Below are 12761 nucleotides of genomic sequence, written 5' to 3'. Positions count from 1 at the left end.
TGTGATGCTTGAAGTCGAGGTCTTTGATGTTTGGGGAATCGATTTCATGGGGCCTTTGTCTCGTCCTGCAATAATCAGTACATCTTGCTGGCAGTCGATTATGTCTCAAAATGGGTAGAAGCTCAAAGCTTTACCGACAAATGATGCAAAGGCAGTGCTGAATTTTCTTCATAAGCAAATTTTCACAGGTTGAACACCTCGTGTAATCATAAGTGATGAGGTGTCGCAATTTCTGCAACCGTAAGTTCACTTATATATGCAGCGTTATAATGTGAATCATCGAGTTGCTACTGCCTATCTCCGCAAACAAATGGTCAAGCGGAAGTGTCTAACAGAGAAATCTAGCACATTCTAGATAAGGTTGTGTGTCCGTCCAGGAAGGATTGGTCTTTAAAGCTCGATGAAGCTGTTTGGGCTTACAGAACAGCATACAAACTCCACTTGGTATGTCCCCGTTTCAGTTGGTGTACGGTAAGGGATGTCATTACCCTGCGGAGCTTGAGCATAAGGCCTACTGGGCATTTGAAAAAGTTGAACCTGGATTTAGATGACAGCTGGTAAGAAAAGAATGCTTCAGCTTAATGAACTTGATGAATTTCGACTTCATGCATACGAGAATAACAAATGTATAGAAGCTACATCCTAAGTTATTCGTGCCGGGGCAACAAGTTCTCTTATTCAACTCTCGTCTCCGACTTTTTCCTGGGAAGTTGAAATCGAGGTGGTCTGGACCCTTTTATTGTCAAAACTGTATTTCCACATGGAGCGGTGGAAATTTTTGAGAATGATCCGGACCAAGCATCAAGGTTAACGGTCAGCGTTTGAAGCACTACTATGGGGATAGGGCAAACCGAGAAGTGGTTAGTGCCATTTTATTGACTACGTGAGAAAGGTACGCAACGTCAAGCTAATGACGAAAAAGAAGCGCTGCGTGGGAGGCAACCCATGAGTTGTTGTTACACGAACCCTTAGAAGTTAATAACCTATCCAAAAACACAAAAAAAAGAAAAGAAAAATGGGACTGAAATTTTTTTTCCAGTGACCCCCTGAGCGCCCGCTCAGCTTTGCTGAGCGACCGCTCGGGGGTCAACTGCCAGAATTTTTTTTAAGTTCAGAAAAAAATCAGAAAAATCAGAAAAATTAAAAAAACCAAACACAGCCCATAAACCCACGACTTCTTTTCCTAATACCCCATGATTTCATTCCCTCAACCCCACTCCTAATCTAATTTAACCTATTCCACACCCTATATATACATACACCTATCCTACATATCTCCCACAAACTTCCTACACTTAAACTCTCTCCCAAGCACAAAAACTCAGTTCTTAAACACTTTTATTCGAGATTCAATGGCACCCAAGAGAGCATGAACTATCGATAGTAGCAGCACAGTCCCTACTGCTGATTCATCAAGGGGTACTGCTGCAAGGCCTCAGTTGACTGACAGAGCTGCGGAGGAGGAGGACACTAGGCTTTTGGGGAAGTCGATTCTGAAGGAGAGAGGATTTTTACCATCGGGGAGGGATGGTGAGTTGCTACCCATGATTGCAGAGAAGGGGTGGATAGCTTTTTGTGAGTCGCCCGAAGCAGTGCCGATGAGCGTGGTTCGCGAGTTCTATGCGACGTAAAGGCCGAAAAGAATGGGTTTTCTGTGGTCCGTGGGCTGACGTTGATTATCACCCGGCGGCGATTCGCCGTGTGATTGGGCAGCGAGAGAGGAAGCCCGAGGAGGAGAACTGGAATGAGAAGACTGCTGAGGATTTTGACTTGGATTTGATTTGTGCGACTCTCTGTAGGCCGGGCACAGTTTGGACCTTTCAAGTCCGGCACTAATGAGTATCGCCACTTCCCGGCGATAGCTATGAACAGGTATGCCCGTGCATGGAATGTATTTATTTGTGCTAATATTTTGCCTTCTTCGCATGCACACGAGATCACAGTGGAGAGAGCACAGTTGTTATGGGGAATTCTTCATGAGGAGTACTATGTGGACCTTGGTGAGTTTATCTACCAAGGAATTTTGAAGTTTTTGAGGGGAGCTAAGTATATTAACATCCCTTATGCATCCACGGTTACGAAGCTGTGCCGAGCAGTAGGCGTGAACTGGCCGGCTCATGAGCAGTTGCAGTTGCCGGCAGCTCCGATTGATTCTGGGACTCGGAACGGGATGCAGGAGTGGACCGGTGGTGAGCCCGAGGAGCATGGGCTGGGTTATCATCTTCCAGGAGGGCGTCCAGCACGAGGTGCTACTATGGCTAGGCCTAGGCGTGATGAGGCTGGTTCTTCGAGAGCTCAGGAGGGTGCTGGGATGGCTGATACCCAGTATAGGAGGCTTTCACGGTGGATGGATGCCATGTACGAGACGCAGAGCAGGTTTGCTCAGGAGCTCACCCTTGCGTTAGGGACTGCTTTTCGGGGCCTTGGAGCTGATATCCAGTGGCCAGTTTTTGGTGAGGACTCTGCATACCCGCCGCCTGATACTCCACCCACTGAGGGTGATGATGATGATGACTCCGAGTAGGTATTACCCTGTGTTCCTTTCTACTACCTTCACTGGGACAGTGAAGATTTTAAGTTTGGGGGTGGTAGTTAAGGAATATTTTGTGTGTGTCATATAGCTGCATATTTATGATAGCTTAGTTCATATAGTTGCATAATTTATGCCATACAGTTTTTTTTATATATAGCTTTATGTGTTTATTATGTCATGTAGCTCATGCATTCACCATGATCCCTTTTGTGATGATTTATCGACTGAATTGTGATATTGATGCGAGTGTAGTGATAACATTTAAGTGGTATTGAGTCGTGTAAGTTGATATGCATGCTAGAAGCACTTGTAGTTTCACTAAGTCTTAGAGAATGCTTAAGGGCTAGATTGTTGTTATGATTTGATTATTTTCGAGGTTAATCTATTTATTATGCTCAGAATTCGATAATAGGTTCTTAGTGATAAATGCATGAAAAAGAAAAAAATTGGAGTAAAAATTGGAATTTGTTGCTAGTTGTGGCTAGGCGTCAAATGGCTAGTATCCGGCTCGCATGTTGTGCGAGTAGTCTAGGGTTGAGCAAGATGGAGCGAAATGCACTTGCTCAGAAATTTAAAAAAAAAAAGAGAAAAAAAGAAGAAAAGAAAAAAAGAAAAAAATTATGGTGTTTATGCATAATTGATCACGAGTGGGCTCTTTGGTATTCGAGTTATTAAGTTCTTAGGGGACTTTGTGCCTAGTGACCTAAGGCTTTTAGAGTCTGGGATCCGCTAACCTAACGCTCACTACAAGGATACCACTGTATAAGTCTTTTGTGGACCTCACTCATTGCACGGTCAAATAAGTATTTGTGTTGTGAATAAAAATCATGATTCCGTAATAAGCTCCAGAATTCTTGTAGTGTTGTATGTCACTTTGTGCCTAGAATTTTTATTCTTTGTATAATCATGTGATTGCCTTGAGGATAGTCGAGTCATAATAATTGGTCTAGTTCCGAAGCATATCTGTTAAGCATCTGCACACACCACGTTTCTGGCTGTATGTTCGTTTACATGAGTTTATTGATCTTTAGTTGCCTAACTGCATTTGTTGAGTTGTTGCAATTTGGTTAGGTTTATTCGTAGTAAGGGGGATCACTGCATTTTCATATAGATTGCATTCATGCATGTTTTTATTTGTTTTTGAGTCTGTGACGCTTGAGGACAAGCATCGATTTAAGTTTGGGGGTGTGATAAGTGGCATTTTATACCACTTAGAACATCTTAAAATGGCTTAAATTGGTGCCTTGAAATCAAGTATTTTGTGTATTTGATGTGTTTTTCTAGTGTCTATGCATTTCAGGGTATTAGTTGCATTTCGGAGGAGTAATCATCAAGAATAAGCCTTGGCATGTGTTCACCATTGCAAGAGGAAAGAAATGGGCAGATTACGGCGAAGAAACGGAGCAAACTCAGGAATTTTCCAGAAGGGTCCTGAGCGCCCGCTCAGCAATGCTGAGCGGCCGCGCAGAAAGCTGAGCGCCCGCTCAGCTATGCTGAGCGGCCGTGCAGGGTCGGGAAATTAAATAATTATTTTTAGGACTTCTACTTCTGTTTGGCTTCCACTTCTATGTAATCTGAGTTTTATGGGACTATTATATAAGTAGATTTGGAGACGTTTTCAAGAGAGAGGATCGTGGTATTACGCAAGGAGTGAAGGAGATAAGGAAGAAGACCGTTTTAGCACACAGCAACGAAGAGGAAGCATATTTTCTCGTGATTCTTGTTTTGTTGTAACGTTGGATGCTAGTTTTCTTATTTTGAACCTATTTACTCTTGTGACGTACTCTGATTTAATATAATTAGTTTAGTTATTATTTTCTTGTTTTTTTTATCATGATTTCATATGAACCCATGATGACGATGAGTGCTATTATGGGCTAATCGTGATCATGGGGTTGCAACGGATTTACTATGGAATTCTTTAGTTAATTGTTTAATACTTTAGTGTGTGATGATTGTATGATATCTAGTATTGGTTGTGCGTATTCGTCTTATATGCGTCGCGAACATATAAGATAGGGTGTTAATCTCTTGTGAAGCGACGGTGGATCTTGAGATTTAGAACTTGCCATGCTAGCATAGGTTCATGTACGGTGTGCATGATGAGTGGGTAACTCTAACAGTTTTATTCGCCCTGTGTAATCAAAAGGGATAACTTGTGCTTAAATCGTTGTGTTGTCAATTTCTGTAGACATATAGGAACTCAATACAATTGATGACTATTCAACTTCTATCTTAATTGTGGATGTTTGGTAGAATGGTATTAGTATAATGAAAGTTGGCTTTTATTAGTTTCGTGTTATTCGATTAATATCATCACTGTCAAATGCTAAAGGTAATAACAATAGCTATTGAAGGAAGTAGTAATGAAGTTGTGATCTCATGAGTGTTTTAATATTGTTAATTTGAAGTGTTAATTAAGTGATTAATTAAGTAGTTAATTGTAGTTAATGTTTAGTCAACAATTCTAAGTGTTAGTGTCTTAACATTGAGAAGTAATCATACATTGGTGTGTGAGTTTAATTAGACAATAAATTAGTCGGAGTCTCTGTGGGAACAAACTAGAAAGTATTCTATATTACTTGCGAACGCGTATACTTGCGTGAATATTAGCGCGTGTTTTCGCCCTAACACTACCTATCTCTGTTCAAGGTTCCAAGTTGATCCAAGGGAACCTCATCTATTAGCTATGAAAAGAATTTTTAAATATCTTGATGTGCAAAAAATATACATTTTAAATTGCAAGCGCACAATTTTAATTTCAATATTTTAAATTCGTTCCGCAGAGACTATGTAATTTTCCGCATTCTTAATTTCTAATTTAGGCGAATTAGAACAAGATTTTGGAAAAAGATTTATCTACATTACAACTAAAACAAAACATTTAAAAAAAATTAGAAAATATTATGCTAGACAAGCAACTAAATAAACATACCAAACAGAAGCACCATTAAAAATCTAAGCCGTAAAGAAGCCAATCAATCGATAAGAGTAGATCAATTAAATTACAAGATAGTTATTGATTCAGGGACAGAACACTAGTCGTAACTATGCATTTGACTTGTGTCTTGACTTTTGTCATGGTGAGTATGTTATAATCGGTTAGTACATCCGTGTTTATGAGTATCTGTCTATTTTATTATTCATTATGGATAGCCAGAAAAGTGCAGTTTGTGACATGGAGGAAATTTTTGCCAATATTCGTCTGGAAGAGGAGGAACAAGGTGGATTGATGTATGATGGGGTTACTGAGGATTCTCTCTCAGAAATAGACGGTCACTGGTTCTTGGTAGGGAAATTCTTAACGGATTCTCCAATAGATTTCCAGGCCATGCAACACAAAATGGCCTCTCTTTGGAAACCAGGAAGATGAGTTTATGTGAAAGCTCTAGAACCCAACATGTTTGTTTTTCAATTCTACCATGAAGTTGATATTCGAAGGGTAATTGAGGGTAGTCCCGGGAGGTTTGGAAGGTTTCCTCTGGTGATTGAAAGGTTGAAGGAATGTGATGACCCATGTTCGATAATGATTAACAAGTTGGATCTCTGGGTACAACTACATAACTTGAGCCCTGGTTTTATGTCTCAAAGAGTTGTGCAAGATATTGGAAACTATATTGGTTCTTATGTCGAATCAGACGCTAATAATTTTATAGGTGTTTGGCGTGAATACTTGCGAGTATCAATTCCACTAGATAGACCTTTAAAACGAAGAATAAAATTGAGGAAATCAGAGGAAATCTGGTGTTGGGTGAATTTTAAGTACGAAGTAGTACCCGCATTTTGCTTTATCTGTGGTCTCATGGGTCACAATGAGAAGTTTTGTGATAAAATTTTTGATGCACCAATAGAAAGTATTGAGAAACCGTATGGAATCTTGATAAAGGCGGAACTAAGAAGGAGGAATAACACAATTGGATCGAAATGGTTGAAGCAAGGAAATCAATTTCCGGGGACTAACACGGGGGTGAACATGGAGGCAAGGGCTGGAAATTCCTTAATTACAGCATGTAATAAGATCAAGGATAGATCAAATTCCTTAATTACAGCATGTAATAAGATTAAGGTTGAAACCAACAGCATGAAAGGGGGGATAGGAATGTTAGGGGGTACAAGCCTGAAATTACGGGATATCCTGGTAATTTAAAAGATAAGTTGGCGCTGAATAATGTCATGACACTTGGGCCCAATGAAAATTTTGACCATGGGCTTAATATATTGGATCCAAAGCGCAAAAGAGTTGAGGAGGCTGCAAATAAAAGTCCAAGCCCAGAAAATAGTCAAGACGATACAACAATGATAGAATTACATGAGGATGATTCACAGAACCAAAAAACGAGCTAAAGCGGGTGCTGCAGTGCAGGCCCCCCTAGGATCATGAGTGTTCTCAGTTGGAACTGTCGGGGAATTGGTCTTTTCTCAAAAATTCAGTTCCTTAAAGACGTTGTACGTCAAGAAAGACCATCATTTGTTTTTTTATGCGAGACCATGGATAACAGAGGAACAATGGAGAAAGTGAGAAGAATGCTGCAGTTTGATGGCCTGATAGTTGTTGATTCTATAGAAAAATGTGGGAGGCTGGCAATGTTATTGAAAATTCAAGAGCAAGTCAAGTTACGAAGCTTATCTAAAAATCATATTGATGTGGAAGTTTGTGAGGATGGGAAAGAAACATGGAGACTAACAGGTGTTTATGGTGAGCCAGATAGATAGAAACGAAAGAAAATGTGGGATTTACTGAGGACACTGGCTAGAGATGCTAATTTATCATGGTGCGTTATAGGGGACCTCAATAATGTTTTATCTCAAAAGGATAAACTTGGCGGGGAACCATATCCCGAATGGTTGATTGAAGGTTTTAACAAAGTCATGAATGAGATTGGTTTGATTGATTTGGACCTGATAAGACATCAATACACATGGGAAAGGGGGAGGGATACTGATACGTGGACTAAAATTCGTCTTGACAGGGCTTTAACATCTGAGTATTGGTTGCGTTTATTCCCGGGTGTAAAGTTATACAATGTGGAAGGGAGTACTTCAGATCACAGCCACTATTGATGGTTCCAGATGAGGGAAAGAAGTCAGCAGGCAAAAGGAAATTTCGATTCGAAAACGCTTGGTTGACGGATCCGATGTGTAAGCAATTAGTAATAGAAAGTTGGGAGATAAGTAATAATGCAGATATCCAGTCAAAAATAAAGCATGTTAGTGATAATTTGTTTCAATGGGGACAGGAGATAACAGGCAAGTTCAATAGTCAGATTAAAAGTTGTAAGGTGGAGATGAAAAAGTGGAGGAAGGTTCGAGATGTTGTGGCAGTGCATAAGTATAACGAATTGAAAAGCAAGTTGCTGCTTATTCTTTAACAACAGGAGATTTTCTGGAGGTAGAGGTCGAAATAACCGTGGCTTCAATCTGATGATAAAAATAGTAAATATTTCCACGCTTCAGCAAGTGTTCGAAGGAGGAATAATCAAATTTCTCAACTTAAAGATGGTGAGGGTAGATGGATTGATTGGGAAGGGGGTCTAGACCTGCACATAACGGAGTATTTCTCTCATTTATTTAATGCAACTCAAACTGAATGGAGAGAGGTGGTTGATTGTGTGGAGTCGAAAATAATAGTGAATCAGAATGCAGAGTTGCTGCAACATATGACTGAACTTGAGGTGAGAATAACGGTGTTTCAAATGGACCCTAATAAAGCACCGGGGCCAGATGGTGTGATCCCGACATTCTATCAAAAATACTGGTCGATAGTTGGACAAGATGTGGTTTTCTTGGTTAGAGAATTCTTTAAAAATTGCACATTACCTGAAGGATTAAATGAAACCAATATTGTGCTTATTCCGAAGAAGAAGAGTCCGGTAAGTGTTAATGACTTAAGACCGATTTCACTTTGCAATGTTTTGATTAAAATTTTGACAAAAGTTTTGGCTAATCGGCTGAAAGTCTTATTGGATGGAGTTATCTCTGAAAATCAAAGTGCGTTTATACCCGGTAGATTGATTACGGATAATATTATGGTGGGGTATGAGATGATTCATTTTTTGAAACAGAAAAGGAGAGGAAAAAAAGGATACATGGCCCTTAAAATAGATATGAGTAAGGCATATGACAGAATCAAATGGGATTATCTTCGTGAAATCTTGTGTAAGTTGGGATTCGATGACTGGTGAGTTCGTTTAATTTTAAGGTGCGTGACTTCTGTGAAATATACCATTACGCATTGAGATAAGGAAATAGTCCAGTAGTTCCTACTCGGGGTCTTCGTCAAGGTGATCCCTTGTCCCCATATATTTTTATTCTATGTGTTGAAGGTTTGTCAACGCTGTTACACAAATATGAGAGGCAGAGGCTCATCCAAGGAATTCAAGTGTGCCAAAATGTTCCTTCGATAAATCATCTTCTGTTCGCCAATGATAACTACTTATTTAGCACTGCTAATGAATTAGGGGCGTTGTAAATGGAAGATTTATTGCAATATTATGAGGAAGCATCAGGTCAATGAATTAATTTATCAAAATCCTCAGTGGTGTTTAGTCTGAATGTAGATAATGGAACCAAATAGAAAATTTGCCAGGTTTTACAAATAGGCGAAGCAGATGGGTCAGTTAAATATTTGGGATTACCTAATCTTGTTGGTCGAAATAAAGCTGGTGTTTTGGGATTTCTGAAAGAAATAATGAAAACTCGTGTGCTGTCATGGAAAGAGGGTTGGGTAACGCAAGCTGGCAGGGAAGTTTTGATAAAATATGTGGCACAAGCTATGACAACTTATGCTATGAGTTTGTTCCTTCTTCCACTGGAAATCATGAGAGATTTTGAGAGAACTTTAACAAGGTACTGGTGGGGAGAGAAAGGAAATGCAAAGTCAGGGATTCATTGGATGAGTTGGGAGAGAATGAGCAGACATAAGCGGGAGGGAGGCTTGAGTTTTTGAGATTTTCAGAGTTTTAACATTGCTCTAATAGGCAAGCAAGGTTGGAGATTAGTCACACGACCTGATAGACTATCAAGTAAAATTTATAAAGCAAAATATTTTCCGAATGATCACTTTTTTGATGCAAATCTTGGTAGCAACCCTAGTTTTATTTGGCGAAGTATTTGGGAGGCAAAAATGGTGGTTAAGGCGAGAGCTCGTTAGAAAGTGGGGGATGGTAGCGGTATTAAAATTATGAATAATCCTTGGTTGTCTGATAATATGAATCCATACATAACAAGTGACTTGCAGGGTTTAGATGAAGCAACGGTGGCATATTTGAGAACTGAGGATGGCCAGAGTTGGGATGTTGAAGTAGTTGATGACTTGTTCAACTATAGGAATCAACAATATATTTTGCATACTCCTGTTGGTGGAACTGGGGAGGTGGACAAGTTGTTCTGGAATGAGGAATTAGATGGAGAGTATATTGTTCGGAGTGCTTATAGATTGCTTTAGAATAAAAAAGGGTCATTCATAGTAGGTGGTAGCAGTGATCTGTGAAGAAAGTTTTGGAGAATAAAAGCTCCTCCCAAAGTGTTGAACATGGTGTGGCGAGCAATAAACTAGTGTTTATCAACGAGGGCTAATCTCGTTTTTAAACGTGTTCCAGTGAGTGCAATTTTCCCCATCTGTAATAGTGAGGCTGAGACGGTGATGCATATTCTTGTCACATGTCCATTTGCCAGTCAATGTTGGAACCGTCGAGGTGGTGTTCACCAAAGTGCAGGTAACTATACTTTTGATGAATGGTTTAATAAAATGTTGGAATATGCAGATAAGGATGCTCATGGAGAGATAGCAGGTATGTGTTGGGGTATTTGGAAGGCAAGAAACCAAGTAGTTTGGAATAATAAAAGGAATGAGGTTAATTATGTAGTATTCTCGACAAAACAATACCTTGCAGAGTGGAGAAAGGCCCAAGGGAATTCGACAAAGGCTCTGTATCGGGATGTAATTCATGGTGATGGAACAAGTTCTTGGGTCATGCTGAAAAAGAATTCAGTCAAGGTAACAGTTGATGCTACATTCTTTTTCGAGGCTTCGAGTTATGGGATTGGTTTACTGGCAAGGGATGATGAAGGTCGGGTTATTCAAGGAAGGTCGGAAGCTTTTGCAGGAGAGGTTAGGCCGGAATATGCAGAGGCTGTAGCGATAAAAGAAGCACTAAGTTGGATCAAAGCTTCTGAATGGAGGGAAGTTACTTTGGAATCAGATTGTTTGGCTGTGATTCAACTGATTCACAGTAAGATTGATCTTTGATCTCCTTTGGGTAGCATAATCACGGAGTGCCGGAGAATATTAGTTGAGTTAAATATTGCATTGTTCTTTATTACACGATTTGCCAACATGGCCGCTCACTGTTTGGCGAGGGAGTCATTGTTATTTCCAGTTCGTATTTTCGATAGGAGGTCTGTTCCTGTCGTGTTGGATTCTTGGTTGTTAGATGATTTGCTTGAGTAATATATATTTTTCCGTCAAAAAAAATTACAAGATAGTTAAGCATGCAATCAGGATAGAATACTACATCTAACCGGGCTACAAACTTTAAACAAATAGAGACAAACTTAATTTTAACTTTGGGTCTAAAGTTAAGATGGGCCAAGCACTAGAGTTATAAAAAATGGGCCAACAAGAATAAAACAAGCTAATTTAATCACTACAAGATAGTTACGTAACTAGTACTACTACTCGATATTAATTAGTTATTAACACCAATTAATAGTACTACCACTAGCTTAATATTAATGACACAACTTTAACTAAAACTAATTAATGCTACTGTTATGTTATTAACTTAAACCGATTAAAAACATGGGCTAGGGAAGGAAACAATGGGCTTGACTTTGGGCCAACATTTATATAGAAGCTGTTTAGTAGAACCAGTAAGCTAAATTATTAACTAAAGGCCGGGAGATTAAATGAACAAATTAGAGGGCTCAACAAGAAAAATGAAAGTAAAGTAATGATAAAAACATGAACCGATAACTGATTCCATATGATTTATTTTCACAAGTCAACGCATGAATCAACAACATCTCTCGAAAGAAATAAAATAAATTTGGAAACTAATGATAAGCTAACAACTTGGGTATTTAAATAATGTGAAGATTCAAGTCCCGAACACAAAATGAGTTTGTGCCGGAACAAGCTTTACCAATAAAAAATGAAAAGAAAGGCCGAAAATCTAGAATATTAAATTAAATAATAAATCTAAATCTAAGGGGATCCTTTCAAATCTCCAAATTTGTAACTTGAGTGAGATTTTAAAAGATATCATAACCCAATTAATAATAACAAGACATGAAAGTAGAGGAGAAGATGTAATAAAAAGGCTTGAATGATATTAATTGAAGAGAGTGTTTACAATTTTTGAGAGCTACTACAATGGAAATGAGAACTAGATCTAGAAATTGAAAAGAGAGGCTATTACTAAATTTAGGGTAAACTAAGATAAAACTAAGGTATTCAATACAAGGGGAAGGGGGTATTTATAGCTAATAAGTAGGGTTTTAGGGTAAAGTTGGGTGAATCTTGGCCATTTAAGTGTGAGGAATGTTGTGTTGATCTTGACCATTGATTTCCACCAACTATCTCTTTTAGATTTTTCTCCAAGTTGCTTGGTGATATAATAATTCTTCCATTTTTTTGCCCTATTCTTCTATTTTCTTCACATTTCTCATTTTTCCAAATATCTACAAAATGATGAGAATGCAACAAATTAATTTATTAAAAATATGAAAGCAAGCAAGAGATAGGTATAAAATTATGCAACAATATGTGATTATCATATCTCAAAGGCACCATGAATATAAGATTATGGTATCCTAGAGATTCAGATTTTAAGCTAATTGGATATTCAGATGCTGATTTTGCAGGATGCAAAATAGATAGAAAAAATACTTCTGAAAGCTGCCAATTTCTTGGTGGCGGATTGGTTTCTTGGTATAGCAAGAAACAAAAGTCAATTTCCACATCAACTTCAGAAGCTGAATATATTGTTGCAGGAAGCTGTTGTGCTCAGATTCTATGGATGAAGAATCAATTACGGGATTATGGGTTAGACTATTCTGCTATTCCTATATATTGTGATAATTAAAGTGCTATTGCAATGACAGAAAATCCAATGCAACATTCAATGACTAAACACATCAGCATTAGGTACCATTTCATAAGGGAACATGTGGAGGAAGGTACAGTGGAATTGGTCTTTGTTCCAAAAGATCAACAATTAGCAAATAT

The sequence above is a fragment of the Apium graveolens genome, chromosome 7, assembly GCF_009905375.1.
Source record: "Apium graveolens cultivar Ventura chromosome 7, ASM990537v1, whole genome shotgun sequence".
NCBI lineage: Eukaryota > Viridiplantae > Streptophyta > Magnoliopsida > Apiales > Apiaceae > Apium > Apium graveolens.
This window is presented reverse-complemented; position numbering follows the sequence as displayed.